The 21,912-nt window shown below is 38.6% G+C and overlaps 1 protein-coding gene and 1 long non-coding RNA gene across 4 annotated transcripts in view; both read left to right on the forward strand.

Moving 5' to 3' along the window:
• Window positions 1-21,912, forward strand: part of LOC115347346 (glypican-5-like) — a 403,275-nt gene that overhangs the window by 93,994 nt on the left and 287,369 nt on the right. The window lies entirely within an intron of this gene.
• Window positions 19,562-20,611, forward strand: LOC115347347. Its single transcript, XR_003925459.1, has 3 exons — window positions 19,562-19,642; window positions 20,212-20,248; window positions 20,532-20,611. It is a non-coding gene; the product is annotated as an uncharacterized LOC115347347 (long non-coding RNA).

The following is a 21,912-nucleotide window of genomic DNA, read 5'->3' on the forward strand; positions in this document are numbered from 1 at the left end:
GTTTGAAGATAAAAACTATATGCCAGTGTGTTATTCTCAGTCTTCTAGCTTTTTCAGCTGTCAGCAGGGTAAGATTGTATTTTGAAGACAGAGCATGTTGCACTATTTGAGCAAGCATTAGTCTGATACTGATTTAAAACTTTACTGATTAGTTACAAAGGATAACCATTATTTAGAAAATTGAGCCTAATTAAGATGTATTTCCTTCTCCGAAGAAACAGAAAGGAGTTCAATCCTCACCTTCAGGATTTCTGGCTGTGAGATGGCTTCTTGGTATCTGGGGTCTCATTCTCTGTTACACTAAGGCCCTTTTGGGCCATGCTGACGAGATTTGTACCCGGTGATTTACTGTTTGTTTTACTTAGAGGAATTTTTTTTTCCGAAAAGATGATACCTTCTCTTTTCACTTCATAAAAATGTAGAGACCTTTTTCTGTTCATGCGGTATGGTCTTCAGCTTCTGCAAAACTGGTAATGTTTAACTTATATACAGTTTCCATTACAAATGCTGTAATTGGTTTCATTCAATTATAAATAATCTATGGAAAACTTACTCAGGAAAGCAGAGCACTCTTAGTAATTTTCATTTATTCTGAGGTAGCCTTAATTAATGTACCTGCCCTTTTAGGAAACATTTTACATTTTTTAATAGACAATATGGCTAAAAATTAGAGTTCTTTTTTAGCTTGCAGCTTGCCTGGATGATAATGAATAATGGAAAGTTAGATTATGTTTTCTTTAAAACAGGGGGAAGGGGTGAAATAAACCAATAAAGCACTTAGGGTACTTTGCTCAAATGAGGTGCAGTCAATTATTATAAATTTAAAAAAAAATCCTATTTGTATGAAGAGTGCATAACTTCAAGAGACTGGCCTCTGCTGATCTCGTCCATTATAGCCAAGAGAATTGCCTGATTTGCTGGGATAGCATGTGTGAAAAGTCACCTTTAAGATATTAGTAATCTCTTCTCAGATTCCTCCAGAATGTGCCATGCCATTTGTTCAATGATACTGGCTTGCATCCAGCTTACTTAACCTAATGCAGGCCAGCCACGGTCTGCAGCATCAGCAATCATAATCATTACTTTCTGGTTTGTCTGCTGGAATCTAATTGTCTTTTGCATTGGTAAAAGCCGTGACTGCTTCTTGGTGCCAGCTACAGAGACCAAGTTTGCTCACCCTTCCTTATAATTTTTGAGGCTTTTCTCTTTGTTTTTTCTTTTTTTGTCTTTGTGTTTTAAAGCTGGTCTCATTTTTTAGGTATTCAGTCTACCATATTGCTGCATTCCAAACTCTGTGCATCGTTCCTGATTTTTTTTATTTTATTTTTTGTTCAAAGTGGAAGTAAAATACCCTCAACTAAAATGCAAGGAGGAGGAGAGGCAGTTTTGAAATGCATGTGGCCACTGGCACTTCAGGGAAGCGTATCATCAGGTAGTGCAACAAATGCTGTCTGCGCCTGTACTCCCTGGAGTTAAGTCCTGGTAAGGTGGTGTTCCAGTTGCTTGTGTAGGGCTAGTGAGGGCTTGGCTTGCAGCCTGCCTCCAGCGGGCCAAGGGTGATGCAGGGGACAGGTATTGGAAACAGAATGACATACGATAGGGAAGATTCCTGTTGGATCAGAAACGTCTAGACTCTGCCCAGCCCCACTAACTAGAAATCTGCACCTCCCCTGATATGGAATGTATCCCAGTGCAGCAGTTTGGGCCATCAATGGGGCTTGATCCTCTTGCTTGCAGAATAGCACTGCTTTTTCCTGGTCTGGATCTGAAAGGCACTGATGATCTGTGGGATGGGTTTCCTGCTGGATAGGCGGGAGCTCAAGAGTCAATGCCCTGCTCAGGTAGAGATTTCCTCTTAACTTTGCCACTTTATGGTTACACAGAGATTCATCTCTCCTCTGTCTGTGGAATAGAGAATGTTGCTTCCCTGTGGCAGAGGAGCGTTCTGAAGTCTAATAGCAAAAGGATAATTCTTTCACTTACTAGATTATCTAAGTGCGTAAGATGCACTTGCCCACATTGGTAAGCTCTGTGATCCTGAGTCCCCTCTGGGCTTCTGGAAATGGTGATTTGTTACTTGTTCCACAAATGTGGGCAGTGCTGTATGGGTGGCAGGCAGGCTTTGTGTGTATCAGTCGCAGTTGTTGGGTCACACTTCAGCAGCAAGCTGTGTGAGGCTGCCACCACTGGTACTTGGTGCTTTTCCCTATGCCTTAATTCAAAGGGTGGTGAGGCCACATGGAAATACCTCTTCAGAATAGAAAAATTCTGTGCTGCTTACGTTGCTGTGTATTAGGGGCTCCATTTGTCAAGGGCAAGGCAGAAGCAAGATTTTCAAAGAAGAAACTTTTTATGGTCTGAATTCCACTTCAGCTCAATAGAAATTGAACACATAATTACTTGTTCTGTTAAGCACTTTTCCCAGGTATTGCTACAACTTCTATTCTGCATGTGGCTTCTTGTGAAACCTGCGTGCCCACCCATGTGGTGGAAAATGCAAAGTGATATGTGTTAGCAGAAATATTTGGAATGTGGGAATGCACGTATTCCTCTGTGTTCTTGCTGCATGAAGTTCATAAGCATAAAGTACTTATCTTTATTACTAATGTTATAATGGCTGAAAAAGTATTAAATGTAGAGAACGTAAAAACCCCACAGACCTAATATTTTTAGAATGGCCAACTGTTACACAAGACAAAAGTCCAATGTATTGTGTTTCTTGATTATAGGAGTAATAAAAGCAAAAGCTAATAAAAGGCTTGATAGGGATTATAAAACCTAAATATGATCAGAGATTAAGTATTGGGAGTAAGCAGAAAGATCTGTGCCTTGAGCTAATTAACTTCTTGGAGACAAGCTTACCAATTAATGTGACAAAAGTGATATAAAAAGGTGATAGAAGAATAAACTTTGGGAAGAGTAGCAGATAGAGGTAGGAGAAACAGAGGAAGGGAGGGATGTTTAAGATGCATGATACTAGGCATTTCAGGAGTGTCAGGAAGAACAGAATTAGTGATTGTGAGAGAAGAAAAATCTCATCAAAATCCCAGAGAAATCAATGACAGTCTTTCCACAAGTTGTGAAGACATCAATGAGAAGGATGGGTAATATTGAGAAGAGATCCACTAAATACCGATTGTGTTTTAAAGGGGATTGGTTTAAGTTTGTAATGAAAGAGACTATCTGATACCTATTTTTGGCAGATCATTTGTGTGGTGTTTCTCAAAAATTTTGTGTTGCTCAGAAGAAATGCAAGGAAGGCAAGAGAAGGTGAAAGCTTGTAGCGGGGACTGTTGTCCTTGGTGATGAAGACAACAGACAAAGGAGTTAGGCTTTCCATGCCTGTCCAAATATTTCTGCTATAGTCATTTGTAATTAGGGATGTCATTGGAAGTTGGGGAGGCAAATTACATAGAATTAAGAGCAAATTAGAATTTAGAGCAATTTAAAAAAAAAAATCAACAGAAAATACTTATAGGTAGATGGTTCTTATGTTGGCTGGTCTATCAATCTCCTCCCATCAGTGGTTTTAAAAATTTTATTCCTGTTGCCAAGCAGGTAGTCAGAAAATGCATGCTTATCACTCTCCACTGTCTTCTAAACTTGCTTCCCTGAAGCCATTTTAAATGCATTTCTCTCATTGTTTATATTGTCATCATTAATGTTTTGATTCTGAAATTGCTCTTGCTGACCACTACATGGTACTTAGCACTAAAGAAAGGGGTTGCTTTGCAGATGAATTCAGGGAAGGCCTATAGTCATATAGTTATCTGAGGTATTTAACCTATAGGTGGGTAAGATAGGGAATGCTGGTAGAGTTGGAGAGAGCTGGGAGGCAACAAGGAGTCCAAGAAGAAGACAAAAGCACTGAAAGAATGTCTAGTATTTGGTTCTTGAAATATTCTTATGAAATAGCTGTATTCTGGTGTCATATCTTGAAAAACAAATGGAGGGAGCTTGTGTGATTTGTTAGTAATATTCAACAAAAAGTCAGTGGTAGAGGTAGAACTAGAAATGAGGTTTGCTCTTTTGTGGTTTGTTTTTTTTTTTTTTCCCCAATTTTTAGCACAGTACTCCAACAGCACCTCGTTTTTAGGGTAGAGGGTAGACTTTTAGTGTCCTTTACAGGCACATATAATGCAGCTCGGCACATATTCTTAGCCAACTGGAAGTTGCAAAGATTTGTTTAACATTGCATTTAACTGGAACAAATAATCCCTGCTAAGAAGCAGCATATAATACCTTTGGTACCGAACAAGTAAATTATATAGATACTTGCTAGGTTCAATTTAAGGATGGAAAGGTGCATCAGCTTGTGAAAGGACGTACTTGGTGTATCCTGAAATGCCTGCACTACTGTGGTGGGCTTGAGCCAGAACTTATGGGGGGTGGCCTTTGGGGGGGGGGGGGTAATTAAAATCTTGCCATAAATTTTCAGCAGTGTATGGAAGGCTTACAGAAAATAATTTAGGTGGTCTGATATTATTAGGAATGAAGAAGAAAATGATCCTGAGAAATAAAAGACCTGAGAGCTGTTAAAACAGTCACCTTTAGGAAAATAAAAGCTTAGAGAAAAGACTGCCAGACTAGAGCAGCAGGAGATTGATGCACGGTAACCTTACAAATTTGAAAAGGAAATGGCAGTACTATGAACAAAATAACTTTGTGTTGAGTGAGTTCACAGCAACAAAGAGTTTCTGCCAGCCAGTAATGAACTAGTTGATTAAAGACATTGAACAGTATCATAAAACACTCCTGGAAACTTTTGGAGAACACTCAGAGCTGAATTCAGGTGCTTCCTTCCTGCAAGTTTTCCAGTTCAAATGATCAACACCAGCTGTCAATAAGTAGAAGAACCATACTTAGCAGAGGTTAAAGCAGTATATTCAATTCCTTGTGGTTAGATTGCGGAAAATAACTGTAAAAACATACAGGAAAAGCTATGTTTGTGCAATATTTGCACTAGAAAAGTTATTTAAAATGACATTTTGCTTTTTCTAAGTACTTAGCAGGAAACCTCCTCTGAAAACAGAAAATGGAACAAATCCCTAACTATGGTGAGGTACCTGTAAATGATCTTGAAGGAGCCAGAATGGTTGCCCTGTTGAAGCTGTCTGATTTACTAGTGCTTCTTGCAAATGTGATCTTTAATGACACAATCACGTACATTCAAGGCATGAGCAAGTATATTTTGTTCTCATGAACCAAAGTTACACGAATGTACATCAGGTTCAAATCCTTTGTGAATCCAGAGACAGAAGGAGATCTTCTAGAAACCTGGTGAACTGCACTGAAAGCACACCTTGTAATGTAATGACCCATTTCTGTGCAAAAGGTAAAAGAATGGTTTTCACAGTGGTGCAAGACATGTAAAATATGTCTACGTTAAAAATTTGTTTTATTTCTATTGGGCTTTATACTCATTAAGAAACTGCTCTTATCTTATGGTCAGTCATGAATGAATTTTTAAAAATGAGCAGTGGAACTATATATCTGGAATCAACTGAATTTCATGGAGTATGAGCATCTAATTTTTGTAGTCAATTTTATAAGTCTTGCCACGTGCTATCTGCTTGATTTAAAAGCATTTTGACACTTGAGTACTGTAGAAGTATTTCTGGAAATAATCATCTAAATTGTTTAATGCATTTGCCTCATTCCAATCTGCTACAAAGGTCCTCTGGAGAATTAGAGCTCATGTAGTCTCGAACAGCTCTTTGAGGGTATGTAAGAAGCTTTCTGGCCCATCTTGGTTAATGACAGTTCTCTTCCATGCAGATGTTTGATACCAAGGAGTAGCCTGATTTCCTAGTGTTAAGTATTATCTCATCTGTAGTGAGGGAACTGCTTGAAATTTGGTATTTATGTCAATATGAAGTATGTTAAAATGAACTACATGTGTATCAAAAAATCTAAATTATTATCAGAGTAGGAATAAAAAACACTGTATAATTACAACTGAGTTGGTTCTGACAAATAGTTACTGGGTATTATCCAGCTGTCATGTCATTTGACTAAACATGTAGCTAAGAATTTGGTTTTACATAAATTGTATAGCCTTAAGTTTGCTTTTTCAGAAGTGATCATTCATTTGGATGTACGTGTCTCTTCATACCCAAAGGCATTCCACCGCAAGTCACATCTTACCTCCCAATGGACTGCTGACTTGCTGATAGTGCTTAACCACACTATTAACAAGTCATTAATCTGTAGTTAGATAAAAAGCTCTTTTCTGCCTGCCGGAGAAGTATTCAAGTTCTACTTTCCATTCCTTAAATCTTGTATTTTGTGTAAACATGTAACCTGAAAGTTTTATGTTAAACATTCATATCAATGGAATTGATAGATGTAGCTTTTTACCAGCTTTTGATCTGAGACCGGCTCTGATTGTGATTAACCATTTGTAGTTAATTACTGTGATTAAGGTTTTGGGAATGATAGTGATTTGGGGCTGCTGCCTTCTGACAAAGGCTTGTGTCTCTGAGAGGGATCATGGCACCATTCTTTTTCTTTTTTCCATTTACAATCAAGATACACTTTTTTGGCCTAGTCTTACTACCAAAGTGTTTGTGGAAAATGTGTCAGGTACTCGTGTGTGTTTGTGGTCCCAGAAATGCTGTTAAGCTAGTATATAGGTGAGTGTTTTCAGGAGATTTTGCATGCATGTTGGTTCAAACAGCTGAAATTCTGCATGATTCTGGTGTTTCTTCTAAGTTGCACAGGCATATGCTCATGTACGGTGTACGGCCAGTATGTTAGCGAAATGTAGAGAGTAAGGATAGCAGGTTAAATATAAAGCCAAGAAATAGTAACCTGCTGTCAGAGCAAGAGGCCTAAACAGTGTAATAAAAAATTCATTATTTATTATTCACTTTGCATTATGGCTACCATCTTCATTTAGGGAAAATAATTAAAAGAGGCAATAGATTTCTGAAAAGTACATTTTATTATTTCATTGTTGTTTTCTTGAACAAAAACAATGATACACCATTGATATTAATTCTAAATACATGCTTAAAAGTGCATGGTTGATGAAGCAAGTGTCCTTGGCCACTGCAGGAGCAGTAAGCCTGCCCCTCTGATGTTAAGTGCTATAAAGACTAACACAAGCATACGCAAGCACATGTGCACACATTAACATACACAGCCCACTGCTTTTCTTCACTCCTTCAAATGAAGCTGCATCTTTTTTAGGGTGTGGATAATCAACTCCATTCTAAAAGGCTAGTTTGTTTAGCATCTATTTTTATTTAGTAAGAATGAGCTTATTAGTTCTACTATTGATTTGAATTTAGTTTTTCTCAGAGGGCTATGTATCTGCATGATATAACTATTTTTTTCTCAAAGCAGCTGCTTTGCTTCATTTTGTTTGCCAAACTGAGGCTGTGAAATTTTTCAGCACCTTTTGGTTCCTGGAGAATTAGTTCCTGGGATCTCTGCAGTCAAGTGTAGTTTTATTAAAATAATAATGAAAAGTAAAATCCAAAGTTGTAACTTTGGTTACGTATATGGTCATATACATATATATGGTTACATGTATGGTCAGAATGATGCTCATTTTTACACCAGAGTTGAAAATACTAAAGAGTGTACCCAAAGTCATAATGTCTGTGTCCTGTTTGGCTTTATCTTGATGCTGTATGAAGAGGAGGGTGTGCCCATGTGGGTCTGATGGCAGGGTATGAGCTACAGAATAGAAGTCCTGTCAAAGTCATAATCATAAACCTGCCAAGATAGCACAGTCATAATTTCACAGAGACAGTGTTGTCACTGAGCATTCTCTACCTTTCTTGGAATATGACTCTGGTGTCAGCGCTTCACCATTATTACAGCTGAAAGATGAAGGACGTCAATATGGTAAGAGTCCAGGATTTTACTTGAAGCACAATACTGAGCAAGACAATCAATGGTTGGGATAATATTTATGGAAATGATGATACTCAAGATGACATGATATGCTTAGTGTTTCAACAAGAGTTGTGTACACTTTATTCCTTGTTTCTACTTCTTTTTTCTATTCCGTGCACCTATTGTAAGCCTCCCTAGATAGTGTAAGTCATCTATTGAAATTGAGTGTTATTTTCTATTACAAAATCAATTTAAACTACAAAACAGATCTTAGATGTGCAGGTTTTTTTATGAACCTGACTTTCTGTATTGTGGTTTACTAAATATGATGGATTTTGTAGCTGTGGTGCTTTGGAATTTTGGTACTTTGTTGTGGTTAATTTTTGATCTTATAAATTAACAAGGCATCTAACAATGAAGTTAGAGTGTTGCTGGGTTGGGGTCCAGTCCCTGGTAAAAAATGCAGCTCTAGCATATTGGCAGCTAGACTGCTTGTTATTCATTGTAAGGCGTCTAGCTATGGGAGTGTTAGATGTTTGACAGCATTGAATAGATTCCAGTCAGCCATACAAACTACCTCCAGTGAAGTGGAAAGGACCATAAAATTGTTTTAGCAACAGCTAATTCTCTTGAGTCTTTTAAGGCTTTTTTTTCCTTTTTTTCTTTAACTGTTTGGTTGCCAGTAGACGATTTGCCAATTTAAACAGTAAATGTTCCCAGATTGATTTAATTTTTTGTTATTACTTATGAAAGCTTTTCACTGATTTTGCATTTAGTATAGTTTAGATTTTGAAAAAAACAAAAACCCAAAACAAAACACCCAAAGTGTATATTTAACAATGGTACCTTTCTTTGAATATAAAAACTGAACTATAAAGAAACTTACAGCATTCGGTTCTTAAAAGTGATTTTTCTATAAATAACTTCCAGTCCTATTTTTATCAACAAGGTATTTGGGTGCTAGTCTGTTAACTTGTAGTTATTTTACTTCATGTCCCTGCTCATCTTGTAGCTGTTGAAATGCCACACAAGCTTAGTGCTGCAGGGTTCTTTTACAAGCAGCCTGGGGACTTAACTTGCCTTTTTGATCTCCAGCTAAAGCTGTGTGTTAATTGTTCCATCTTTCTTTACTTTGAGTAATTTTTTTTCTCCTGAATAGCTTAGACTGTGGATTCAGTGTGTGAACATAAAAATGTGTCCTCACCTGTCAAATGTTTCATAATGTAAAAGCTGGTTGCCTCATAACGTGCCATATAAAAAGCCATGAACACAAAGTGTTTGAATAGTCTGGGAAGCACAGTGTCAGTAGCTTTGGAAGAAGCCTGAAAAATTCTGGCTTTTGGAGTGCAAGGGGAAGATGGAGAATGAGGAGATCCTCAGCTGTTAGAGCTTCATTGAAGGGAGTTAAAGAACCAGGAACCTGGGTAAAAGAGGTTCAGTTTTGCAATTTGGGGGCAAAGCTTATTTCTGCTGACAGTAGATGGGCAAATGAGATTAGAGTGAAGAGCAAGTTGGTTCTCTTGTCACCTTCTGCCCCCAAAGAGGCTGCTTTTTAACTTTTGTTAATTGTAATGAAGCTTTCCTTATTTTTTATTCTTCTAGTCTGTCTACACAAAATTTTTACTTCACAGACTTTTTCTCTAGCCTTCCTATGTGTATATGAACCAGAGAAGTCCACACAGTCTATGTAAGGAGAAATGGAATGGTAAATCCTAGTTATTGAACATCTTGTACCTGCATTTAGAGAAGACCTGCCTTTTCATTTAGATACTTCAGGCCTAGGGAGAAAGATGTGGGCTTTCTAAGGCTGCACTGCTCATATGCAGCAGCCAAATGCTTCCTGCAGCCATAGGACCAAGCTGAGCAAGTAAGCATCTTCCCCTAAGTAATCCCTTTCCTCTTAAGGGGACTCTGCTCAGAGCAAAATTTGGCATTTGCATAGAAAGACAGATGCACAAATTTTGTTGTCCGTGACTTCAAGCAATGGCTTAGCTACCTCAAGTGTTGGTTTATATACGTCACTAACTGGAGATACCATAAAATATCTGGTTTCTCAAGTTGGGATGGGGCCTGAGCATTTTGAGTTGTGTATTTCATCTGAGCTACTAGCAGTCACTGGAACAACTTCCCAGGCTTATTTTTTACAATAGTAAGAGCTTCTGTTCTCCCTACCTGAAGCATATATTGGTGGCTCCAGTCTGTTTCTTTGCAAACCTGCTCCGTTCTACACCATCCCCTATAGCTGTTTTCTGGGAGACCAAATAGTTTTAATCCTCTCTAATCAAATTGTTTGTTGCTCTTATTGCAGACTTGCAGCTTGTATCCTTGTGAGCCATGGCAACATTTGAATCACTATTTTCCCAGAGGTGGGCCTAGTTGCTGCTGAGTTCCCTAGAGGGCATTTACTACTGGAAATACTAATAAGGAGTGGAGAATATGGGAAACAGAAGAAAATATAATAATTCTTAAGATTTATTTATCAATTATTCAAGTCTCTACTTTGTTCTGTATAGTCAGAGTGGACTCGGGACTGCAGTTTGAAAGATGAGCACAGGGGCCTTGTGTCTTGGACTGGCAGGAGGCAATAGGAAAATATGATGTACAGGAAGATGATTTGAGGAGCAGAAGTCTGTCTGGCTAGTGAAGAGGAAATTGGGGTATTTCTGTCCATCGTTGTGCCCTTACTGAAAGATACGTGTTTGCTCACGTGATGATGCAAGTAGAAGTATTCAGATGTGCACATATTTGGAAGGCCCAGTGGTTCTTTTTAGGGAGACATCTGTGCTTTCTGTCTTGGGTATTCTTTCTGATTTAGTCAATACGTTTTGTTAAAAACTCCACTTAATAAGATGGCTTATTTTGAATCACTGCTGTTACTTCAATATATGGAGTTTACCCTTGTTTTCATTTTATTCTAAATAAGCATTTTAAATTCTAAATAAACATTTTAATTACAAGGTTTATTTCCCCTTTTTTCTAATAAGCAAATGTGGTTACCTTCTGTGGAGGTAAAAGGAAATAATCTTTTTGTATTTCTCTGTATGAACCCTTGCTGTCACACTTTATATGACACTAGACCAAGAACTTGAAGAACTTGATGGATTCTTATCTTCTGATTATTCTGTACCAAAAGTTGGAACTCATCTGCTAACAGCAGAATCCACAACAAACACTTCCAAACAGGTCACAGTGAAGCAAAACAGAGAAGGATGATTGTGGTGGGTTGACTTTGGCCAGCTGCCCACTGAGGTGTTCTCCAACCCCCCCCCTCAACAGGATGGGGGAGAAAATAAGGTGGAAAAGGTCGTGGGTTGAGATAAAGACAGGGACATCCTGTATCAATTACTGTCACGGGCAAAACTGACTTGACTTGGGGAAAACTAAGTTATTGCCAATCAAAATAGAGCTGGATGGTGGAAAAATGGACAAAAACTAAAAGGCTTCCGCCCCCTGGGCTGACTCCGCTCCTTCGTTCCTGACTCCTCGACCCGCCTCGGGGGCACTGCCGGCTCCTCTGAGGGGCTCAGCTCCCCCAGCTGCCCTGGGCTGGTTGGAACCGGCCGGAACCGGCCGTGTCCGGCACGGGGCAGCCCCGGCCTCTCCTCACAGAGACCCCACAGCCCCGCTGCCAGCTCCTGGGCACGGGCACCTGATGTGGGCAGGAACAGAGGAGGAGAAATAGCTTAGACTTGAGGACCAACTCTTTTAGGGAATGGAAGATTCAAGTAAGCAGTTAAACAAGATAGACTTTCAAAAACAGTAAGTTGTGTCTGAGCCAAGCCCTGACTTGTGACAAGAATTTCTCATTTATATTTCTGAATTGATGGGCATTGACAGAAGGAGAAAAGAGGTACCAAGAACTGAAATAGTGATTTGAGGTAATGGAGAAAAATATTATGCTATTGCTAATTAAAGTAATGACTATAAAGAAATCTTCAAAGGAAAATAAAATAAAAGGCCTGCTGGTAAGGGGAAAACATCTCTTGGATCTAATTGCATTATTTTATAAAACAAACTTATCACAGTTAAAATGGGACAATTGGTGGTTTGGAGAGAGTTTAATTTGTGCAGAAAGAAGGAAAAAGGGGAGTAAAAAGAGCTAACCAAATAGGAAGAGATTTAGAAGAATGTGAAGTCGAAGAGAGGCAAAGCAATGAGAAAGTTATGTAAGACATTGAGACAAAAGATATGGAAAAGAGCTAGAAAAACAATTATGGGGAAAAAACCCCTTATTTGAAGAATCACAGAACCGGGATGTTTTTTAAGACAGAATAAATGATTATCATTTCTTACTGTAGGCAGGTATCAACAGATGGCATGGGCTGGCTGATATTCCAAGCCACTAAGCAATACAAGCTGGTTTCCCATGGGCTATTCTGAGACAAATAGATTTAATACAATGGGGGTGTCATGAGTCTGGTCCAGAAGCAGCATGGCCATGTTTACAGGTCTTCTCAACCAGGTTTAGCAACTTGAATAGTGTCATATAAACACAGCTGTGCTGTATCTCGATGAAAGCATGGATGAAACATATAAGTCTACATGGTTCTGCACATGGCCATGCGAATTTACCAAAGCAGAGCAATGCTCTATTTTTCCTTTGCTGAGGTTGTACTTCAGTCAGTGGTTTCCCTTAAGCCTGTGTGGCTGCAGTGCTATTGTTTTTCCAGTAAGGATGAAGACATTCCACATGATGGGTTGCCCATGATGCCCTGGGGTGAAGGGTGTCATGTCAGCTAACTGTCAGGGTGGACAGTCTCCTCTGGAGAAGTCTTTCTTTTCAGTGATTACATTCCTGTTATTTGCCTCCTTTTTTTTTTTTTTTTTTTTTTTTTTTTTTAGTTTGGTGTGGTGGTGGTGATTTATCAACATCAGTATTATCTCCCTTCCTCCTAGACTGCACTGTTTGGATAACTCTACAGTTTCAAGCTGGTTTTAGCCATATTTTGTCTATGTTAGAGGAGACTCAGATGGACTAGTCTGGCTGTGAGTTCTCCTGAGCGGTTAGCCTAACCTTCTTAGGCTTGCAGTTACCTGCTGCTGATAGCTAGGGATGGGAGTGTGTGAATGACAGCATGCACCCTTTCACACCCACAGGGGCAGCAGATCTTTAGGGCTTTTGTTCAGTTTCTTTTGCCCCACTTGCATCTGCCCTGCCTCTTCTCCCTTTAATTTGTTCAGAGTGTTTTACAAAAAACCACTTTGCTTTTTTTTTTTTCCCCAAGGTAAGTGTTGCAATACTCTATGAGCTTTAATAATTAATAATCTACACTTCTATAGTCTAAGCTTGCCCACGATATGCCCTCAGTTCTGAGACTTCATCCTTGATCAAATTAAGTCAGCTTCTTACAGGAGCAGGTCAGGAAGCTGCTCCACTGATAGATTTTGAATTTCAGTATGAGCTTAATTCTTCATGATGATTATTTGAACTGATGTTTATCGTGATCTGAAAGTAAAAAAGAATGGCTTGTTCATCATAGTTAACTATGAAAATATATAATCAGTCCACAATTCCATTTTGAGATACATTTAGTGACCCAGGATTTCCAACTCATAAGAAATGTAATACACTTTTAAAAGCCTTTTCATATTCCTCCCCACTGCATATGAACCCATGAAAATTTTTCATCGCTGCTCTACAGTATATTTATGGGGTTTTTTTGACATCAGAGTCTAAAGAAGTTGTATTAAAAACAAGAAGGAAGTCAGCAGCTAAGTTTTTCAGAGCAGGTTAAACCTAAGTCTCTTTCTGTTCATCTTTGAAACTTTAATCTTTTAGTATGGAAATTCATGACAGCACTATGAAGTGCTCAGAGAATGTGTACCTGCTCTGGGCCAGATTTTAGCAAGTATGTCTTCTGAGCTTAAGGACTGCCATGCCAATTCATGCCAGCTGAGGGTTTGGTCTATGCAGTTCATAGTCATGTGCTTTCAGCCCCTTGAACTATTATAACCAAATTGCAAGTGCCTGGATTAAGCATGAAGAAATAATATACGCAGTGAGGTTTGTCTGGAAAAGAATCTGCTGACTTCCCAGCCCTGCTGATCCATTGTAGAAATGACTCTTTGTGTGTCACAAATCACAGCATCAGTGTCGGCTGAATGTTTGGATGTATATGCCAAACCTAACTCACTTATGTTCAGAAATAAACATGTATCCTGATCTCAATTTTGTCCCTTTAGCCTTTTGCAGAAATGGAAGCAAGCTGCTTTCTGCTCGGAGTTGTCTTAGTAGGTTTGTATTGTCAAAGGTTTCAGTGTATGGAAAACTAGCAACAGACTTAGGGAAAGTTGTGACATTTGAGCTTCTAAGTCAATGTTTGTCTTGTATATAAAATATGCTCCAGTTCAGTGTCTTCAGTGGGATCTGTGATGGACTAGCAGGACTGAAAATGGCAGACCTATTTTTTCAGTACAAAAAAAGTGTGATAGAGGGTTTTTTTTCTGCTTTCTAGTTCTTGGATGCTTTGTCCTCATGCAGTTCATGATGGATTGAAAGCTGGATGTTTTCCACAGCTAGTACAGAATGCTTTGAGTGGAATCACATGGTGCGGGAGCTGGAGGAGATCCCAAGAGGCTATCTAGTCTAGTGGAAGGATCAGCTGTATTTTTTTTTTTTTGTTGTATGTTACTTATCTAGTGGACTAGAATAGTATTTATGGAAAGCTGGTGCCAGATAACCAGGAAACAGTTAATTTCTTTTGTATATCTGTCTACTCTTGTTATATCCACCTCTTCCGGTCCATCTAACTAACTTTGACAATCTGACTTAAAATAAATGACAAAGCCAGTAACATTACTCTAGTTTTTGCATTTATATAAACCATACTTACATAGTTAGTGGTCCCACCTTTCACACTTCTGGTCTGATAGTTGACTTCATCTCTAAATAATAGTTTTCATTCTTACCTCTAGCTTATCAACTCTGTGGCACTTCTCTGAATTTTTGGGAACTGCATGATTTATTGACTGCTTAATACTACAGTGCAATTGTAATTTGGTTTACAACAGGCTAAAAATAAATGGGTCTTTAACTGCAAGGTATGAAAGTTTTTGAGGTCTGAATGAGACTGGTCTTTGGAATCATGGTGATATTGCAGGGGAAGTCTGAGGAGGTGGTGATGAAGGAGAGCAGCCTGTGTATTCTGCTGTTGAAGAACTGGAAAAATATGAGGGAAGAAAGAGTTTGTTTCATTGGTGAGAGGGGGGTGGTATTTTTTTTGCCCTGGGACTACTTCCCACTTACAGTCTGCTTTTCTAAATGCTTATCCTAGATCTACAGTGAAGTTGGTTTTAAAAGATAATAGCATTAATCAGAAATAGGTGGTGGTTTATGCTACTGTGAAGTTGCACAGTTATAAACTATTACTGGATACTTCTTGGAAAGTCAGAAATCAAGCCATCAAATATTGGACAGGTCCCACCTTGACTTTCTCCCTAACTTTTCTTGTAGTAATTTTATGAGAAAAATGAGAGTTTATTTCTCTCTTTTTACCACAAACACCTTAAAATTGCAGACTATTCCAGTAGAATGATTGTTATTTGTTTTCCTTGCTTTATCTGTAGGTTTCATTGCATCCTTAGAGTTATGTGGACATATTGAAAAGTATTAAAGACTAAAAGCTCCTCCAGCCTCTTGAGACTATGGAAAAATGGTGTTTCTGAAGCAGGAGATGCTTGCTGCATGCCCATGTTAGATCATTTACAGCTTCTAGTCTGATACATAGTAGGACTCGTAAATAACTTGTTTTATTTGTTGCCTCTGTGTACTTTCCAGTAGATTCAGTTGCAGATACCTGGCTGTTGGCATAAGATGTACGGAGTTCTAATGAGAGTTATACAGAATTTTCAGCTGGATATAATTGTGTTTTCCTTTATATTTGGTTGGGGAGATCACCTGGCAATCTCAAGATTCAGAGATTGTGTTCCCCTTGAATTAATTACCAGCAAAGATAGTATGCTGGATCCTTTTTCCCCTTCCCCGTTTGAGCGTTAGGAGATAGCACTACTGTGATGTGCATATCGGAGCCAGAGATTAAGAGCCAGCTCATGCTGTCAAGAAGTAAAAGCCCTCCACCTGCCTTTCCACTACTTGTTACTGCAGAAGAGCTATTTAAGGAACCACAAACAGTCCCTTGTAAGATCAGCACTCCACATCATCATCTTCATCTGAGTCTCATAACCCCCAGCCTCTTGGTAATATGCTAATAACATGTCCAATAGTTTGCTTCAGGAGGAGACCAAGGTCACACTTCCCCTCCCACCAGGAGATACTGGATAAATTTTCCCTTTCCATCAATTCTAGTAGTACTTAAACTTTGGCATTATTATAGCTCTAGTCTAGGACAGTTTTGATTTCCCAGCATGGAAAAAATTCTACGTCTACACACTGATGTCAAAATCGCAACGAAATATTTTTCCTGGACTCGGGACTGCTTTACCTGGCAGCCTGGATGACACCAAAAGCCTTCAAAAGACAGATGAATAATGCAAATCCAGAATACTCTGTGAATCGGGCACCAAACCTCCTATCAGAAACCCTGAAGGTGTAGCACTCACAAGGACCTAGGTGCAGCTATATAAGCTAGGGTAATATTTGTCTGCCAGAGTCACGAGACTGTCCTCTTTGTTTCTAATTTTTTCTCTCATTCACTGTGAACAGTCAAACTTCAGCAGAGAGAATTAAAGCTAAGCAGTTTAGTAAAACAATAATTTTACAGTGACAGTGAATACAGAATTGTGTAGAAAGTCTTGAGAGAATAAATGTCTAGTGAGATGTGAGGGAATACTAGTGTCAAAATCCTTTAAGATCACAGTCGCTCGTCCCGTGCGATACCTGGGAGGGGATGATAAAAAATTGTGATCCAAGTAACAAAACCAGCCAACTAGCCAAAAAAAGAAGTTTTATTTTGCTTTTGTGTTTTTTGTAGTGGCTGGTTTACTTTGTGCACTAATGGGAGAGTAAGACTATAAATATTAGCTTGTCATTGTAAGGTCTGAGTGGTTTCAGTTTTCTCTGTGTACATTGTCTATTTGTAAAATGTTTTATGAAAGGTTAGGGAGAGAACAAGAAAGTCTGTGCCTCTCTGGTTTGCTGCCAAAGACCTCATGACCACTTTTGCTTCATAGCAGCTGAATTTTCTTGAGTCAAGCCTTAAGACAGTAAATACTTTTCCATTATTGCTCAATGTTTTTTTCCACACTTCTTAAATTAATTTCTGATGAAAAATTCTCCAAGGAAGTACATTTGCTTTAATAGCAGAAGGGAAACAAAGTATTTAAAATTTGCTGGGATTGCATAGTCTTCAAAGCTGTGCAGCCTTGCAGGGTGTGTGGGATAGAGCCCAGTTCTTCTCTTCCACACCTGCCCTTGCAGATTATCTCAGTGTGCCCACAGTAGCCAGCATGTCTCCTCTTCAGCTGTGCTGTCCCACCCAGTCGTTGCTACCAGCTGGGAAAGGAAGGAAGATGATGTGAGATGGCTTTCCCACAAAGTTCCTGAACTAAACAATTTATTCCTTTGTTTTTTGAAGGTGATGGTCTTTGAATATAAAAGTTTAGGGTCGTTTTAGGGTCATTCCTCACCAACACATTGGTAATGATTAGAAAAAGAACCTCTATTTTGGGGGATGATATGGAAGATGTTTTTGTTTAGGCATTTGCTTCTGAAGTATTTTTCCAAGTACTCCCTTGTTTTCCTTGTTCTTTTGTCTTAGAGTTTTAGATTTTTAAAATATACAGAGAAAATAAAATGTATGTATTGAAAGCATAAACTATACAGTGCCATGTTACTTGGTATTATTTTCATTTACTTTTTCATCTACATATAATCTGTTCTTTCACGGATTGAATGGGAGAACCTCACTTTCACTTATCCCGGTGCTGCTTTGCTTGTCCCATACAGAGTTAAGGACCAAGAAAGTAAGCATACTTTTATAGCTTCTTTTCAGTATAAATTGCCTTCAATGTACATGGCAAACAGGACACTGTACTTTAGGTTAACCCCCACCCCTCACTGAGCTGAATCCTGAAAAACAAACAAAACTCAGGGAGAAGAAGTTTGCTTGGCAGAAAGATTGAGCTAACATTATGGATATAAAAACACAGGGCTTAATTCTGCAAGAAGCTGAGTGTTCTGGCCCCAGTCCCATAAAGCACTTAAACACAGGCTTAATTTTAAAGCAAGTAGCAGATTGACTGACACCTAGAAAGGCTGAACCTATGATCGTTGACACTACATGTGAAGGATGACTTGGGTTGCTCATGCAGTTGTACCACAGCCAGGGCTTGCTCCTCCAGTGCCCAGGTGGGATGGCAGCCCCAGGTGGCAGCACTGGGGTTTCTGGGAACAGCAGACCCCTGTGGCCACCTGGGCACATGCCAGCTTGTGCTGCCAAAGCCTGGTGCCTTGCATGGGAACTGCAGGCCTGGAGAGCACAGCAATCCTCCCTGCTGGGGGGAGGAAGGAAAATGTGTGGAAATGCTTCCTTTACACCAGACAAGAATTTTCCTCCACCAAGCAAATTCCCAGCTGTCCTGCGAAGACTTTTTTGCTCAATACGTTCTCTTTTTCCTGAGCTAAGCTCTTGCGTATAACCACTCTTCACATAAGTTGTTCTGTCCAGGAGGAACAGGCACGTTATATCAAAGGGGCTCCTCTGTGAGGGGAGAGGGAGCGAGTAGAGGGCTGATCTGTCAATCAGCTGTCAGGCATCCTGGCATTTTCATGATGAATTAGGCTCTGTAGATGCTTTGTGGCTTGGCTGACAGAGACTGATTTTTTTTTTTTTCTTTACCACATTCCCCAGTGCTACTCCTGCACTACATGATTTTACCAATACTTTGAAAATGCAATACAGAGCATTGAATAAAAAAACCAAGAAACCATACATATATTTGAAGATTAATTTTATATCAAGTTCTATTTTTTTTGTTTAAGATTCTGATGAAGTTCCATTCTTGATACCTCACCAATGTCTGCTTAATAAGTGTTTTTTAATTTTATATGCTTACTTGTTTGTGTGCTTTTCCTTCAGAGACCATGGGTTATTTGTATTTTGCATTGCAGGGTACTTGCATGTGTATTTTATGGTTTTATATGTGTTTATAATGTTTAGTGAACAAACTCTAATTTTTCTTGTGTGGTATAAGCTACAAATACTTACTCCCCAAGAAATATTTATTTTCCATAAAGTGAAATGAGTACTGTAGTGATCAATCTTTCTTTGATCTCCTTATTGTGTTTACATATGTTACTAGTGCTGATTGTTACTATGTTTTTTTTTTCTTCCTGAACCTGATTTACTGTCTGAATCACGCTATTCTGTCTTATAAGCAGTGGAAATCAGTTTTCTGGTCTGCAATTTTGAAGCCTAGTATAATTTAGTGTTACAGTATCTCAGATGATGTTCCTTTTATTATTACATTGCTGTATGGCTAGCATTCACAAAGTAGATGTATCTCTGTCTTCTGCAAAAAGTCCTGAATGGCTTCCCATAAAATGATGACACTTTCCTTTTTTGAATCAGCTTGTAAGTGAATCATTTGAAAGACACCAAGGCTTCAAAAGTACAAAAGTATATTTTTTTTGGAGGTGGCTACTGATGGCAAAAAGTTGCAGAGAAAATAACTGGAACAAAAGGTTAGTTCTGATTCGGTAGACACGGCTAGCATTGCAAGCAGACTTACCTCCCACACTGCATAGCAATGAGAAGGGAGCTTGGTGAGAAAGTTCAAACTGCAGAAGATTATCCTTTCACAAATAAATTCTTTTAACAGGCCCCTGTTGAAAATGGTAAGATTATACTTCTGAGGAGAACTACCTCTCTGAAGAAGTGCTTATTCCACTTACAGTTTTTGGAAACTTAAATCTGCTTGAGTGAAAGTAACAAACTTTTCATCCTTTTAAATAAGATATGCATTTTCTGTCAAGAACAGGTCTATTAATTGTGAATTACTTAGGGAGCTAATACTCTTTAGAGGAAAAAAAAATACTGAGATTTGCATAACAAAATATACTTTTTATTCCTTTTTATTGCCATGCTTTTGAGTGAAAGTTTCTTCAGCTTCCAGGTCACAGTATCTAACACATTTTTATATATCCATCTCATTTACTTGTGAGTGTGCATTTTGCATTCTTCTGACACAAAACATTTTGTTACAGTGCAATCCACATTCAAAATTATGGACTAGGAATATCCAAGTACAAATTGTTACAGTAACTTGTTTGATAGTCTGGTGTAAATACAGAAGCTTTCTAAACATACTGAACATAGTTATGCAAGACCATATTCATATAGTTTGCTACAAAGTTGAGATGTAAAAAATTTGTTTAAATAAAATTATTGGTTTTTATTTCCACAGTTTTGAGCTGTTTCAAACACATCTTCTAAAGAAAGCGGTAGGTCTTAAGTGTGGAAGTGATGATAATATACCCAAAGTGTATGTATCGTATTTAAGTAGTAAATTGGAAGTTGATGTAATATTATTTACAACTATTAGGTCCCAATTCTGCTCCAAATAATGAAGCAAAAGCTAAGTCTGGTGAACTCCAATGGTAGGATCCATAGTGAACATGTTTTCTGGGATATTTTGATGATGTGACATCAAACATACGTATTTTTATGTGTAACTGATTAGTTTGACATTTATGTGACTTTCCTAAATTCTCTTTTGCAAAATAGATATGTCCATATACTTGAGAAGAGGCGATTGACCTATTTTGAATGAGAAGATGAAAGAGAAAACAAGTCCCTCTTATATTTAAAAATCAAGTTCATTTTCTGCAATTTTTCACCTTTTTTTGTCAAGAACAATGTAAAACGTTCATAATAAAACATGTTGGAATGGCTGCTATTGTGCTCTTGCACATTTTCTTACTGGAAACTGGCTTGCTCACTGCTTTAATAAAATTTGCAATCTCTCAGTTCCAAGGTCAGATGCCTGACAACCTTGACATTATTTAGAATTTATTTAGTAAATATATCCTGATAATGAAATAGGAGTAAAATGCCCACAATAAACTATTGAAAAACTTGGAAAAATTACAAAGAAGGTAGTATTTGCTGTGGCATTTCAGCTGAGCTATATGATCTCCATGTGGTTGCAAGGAGTGGGGGGGAGCTTTGTCAAATGTGTCTGCCTTTATTGGGAGTGAGCTCCAATACTTGCTACATTAAGATTATGCAGTATATGGTAATTTTAATATTTAGTGGGAAAAGGTGGAAGGCATGGATGGCAGGGATGGAGAGAATGTCAACTATTGTCTTGGTTGTAATTAACCTCTCAAAAGGCTGTGAGTGGATTTATCCATATTTGGAAAGTATTTGTTTCAACATTCATTTTCCTGTTAGTGACAAATCTTTTTTGAGTTCTCAATTTTGAAGCAATAATAATAAAGGGAAAAATTTAATGTTGAAGTGGACTACTGTCCTAGTTTCAGCTGGAATAGAGTTAACTGTCTTCCTAGTAGCTGGTACGGTGCTATGTTTTGAGTTCAGTATGTGAAGAATGTTGATAACACCGATGTTTTCAGTTGCTGCTAGTAGTGTTTAGACTAATGTCAAGGATTTTTCAGCTTCTCATGCCCAGCCAGCGAGAAAGCTGGAGGGGCACAAGAAGTTGGCACAGGACACAGCCAGGGCAGCTGACCCAAACTGGCCAACAGGGTATTCCATACCATGTGACGTCCCATCCAGTATAGGAACTGGGAAGTGGGGGCGGGGAATCGCCGCTCGGGGACTAGCTGGGTGCCGGTCGGTGGGTGGTGAGCAATTACACTGTGTATCATTTGTACATTCCAATCCTTTCATTATTGCTGTTGTCATTTTATTAGTGTTATCATTATCATTATTCGTTTCTTCTTTTCTGTTCTATTAAACTGTTCTTATCTCAACCCGTGGATTTGCTTCTTTTCCCGATTTTCTCCCCCATCCCACTGGGTGGGGGGGGGAGTGAGTGAGCGGCTGCGTGGTGCTTAGTTGCTGGGTGGGGTTAAACCACGACAACTACTAAGGAAGATCACGAATAAACTCAAGGTTGATATAGCCTGAATTACATGCATGC

Source organism: Aquila chrysaetos, chromosome 10 (assembly GCF_900496995.4).
Source record: "Aquila chrysaetos chrysaetos chromosome 10, bAquChr1.4, whole genome shotgun sequence".
Taxonomy (NCBI): domain Eukaryota; kingdom Metazoa; phylum Chordata; class Aves; order Accipitriformes; family Accipitridae; genus Aquila; species Aquila chrysaetos.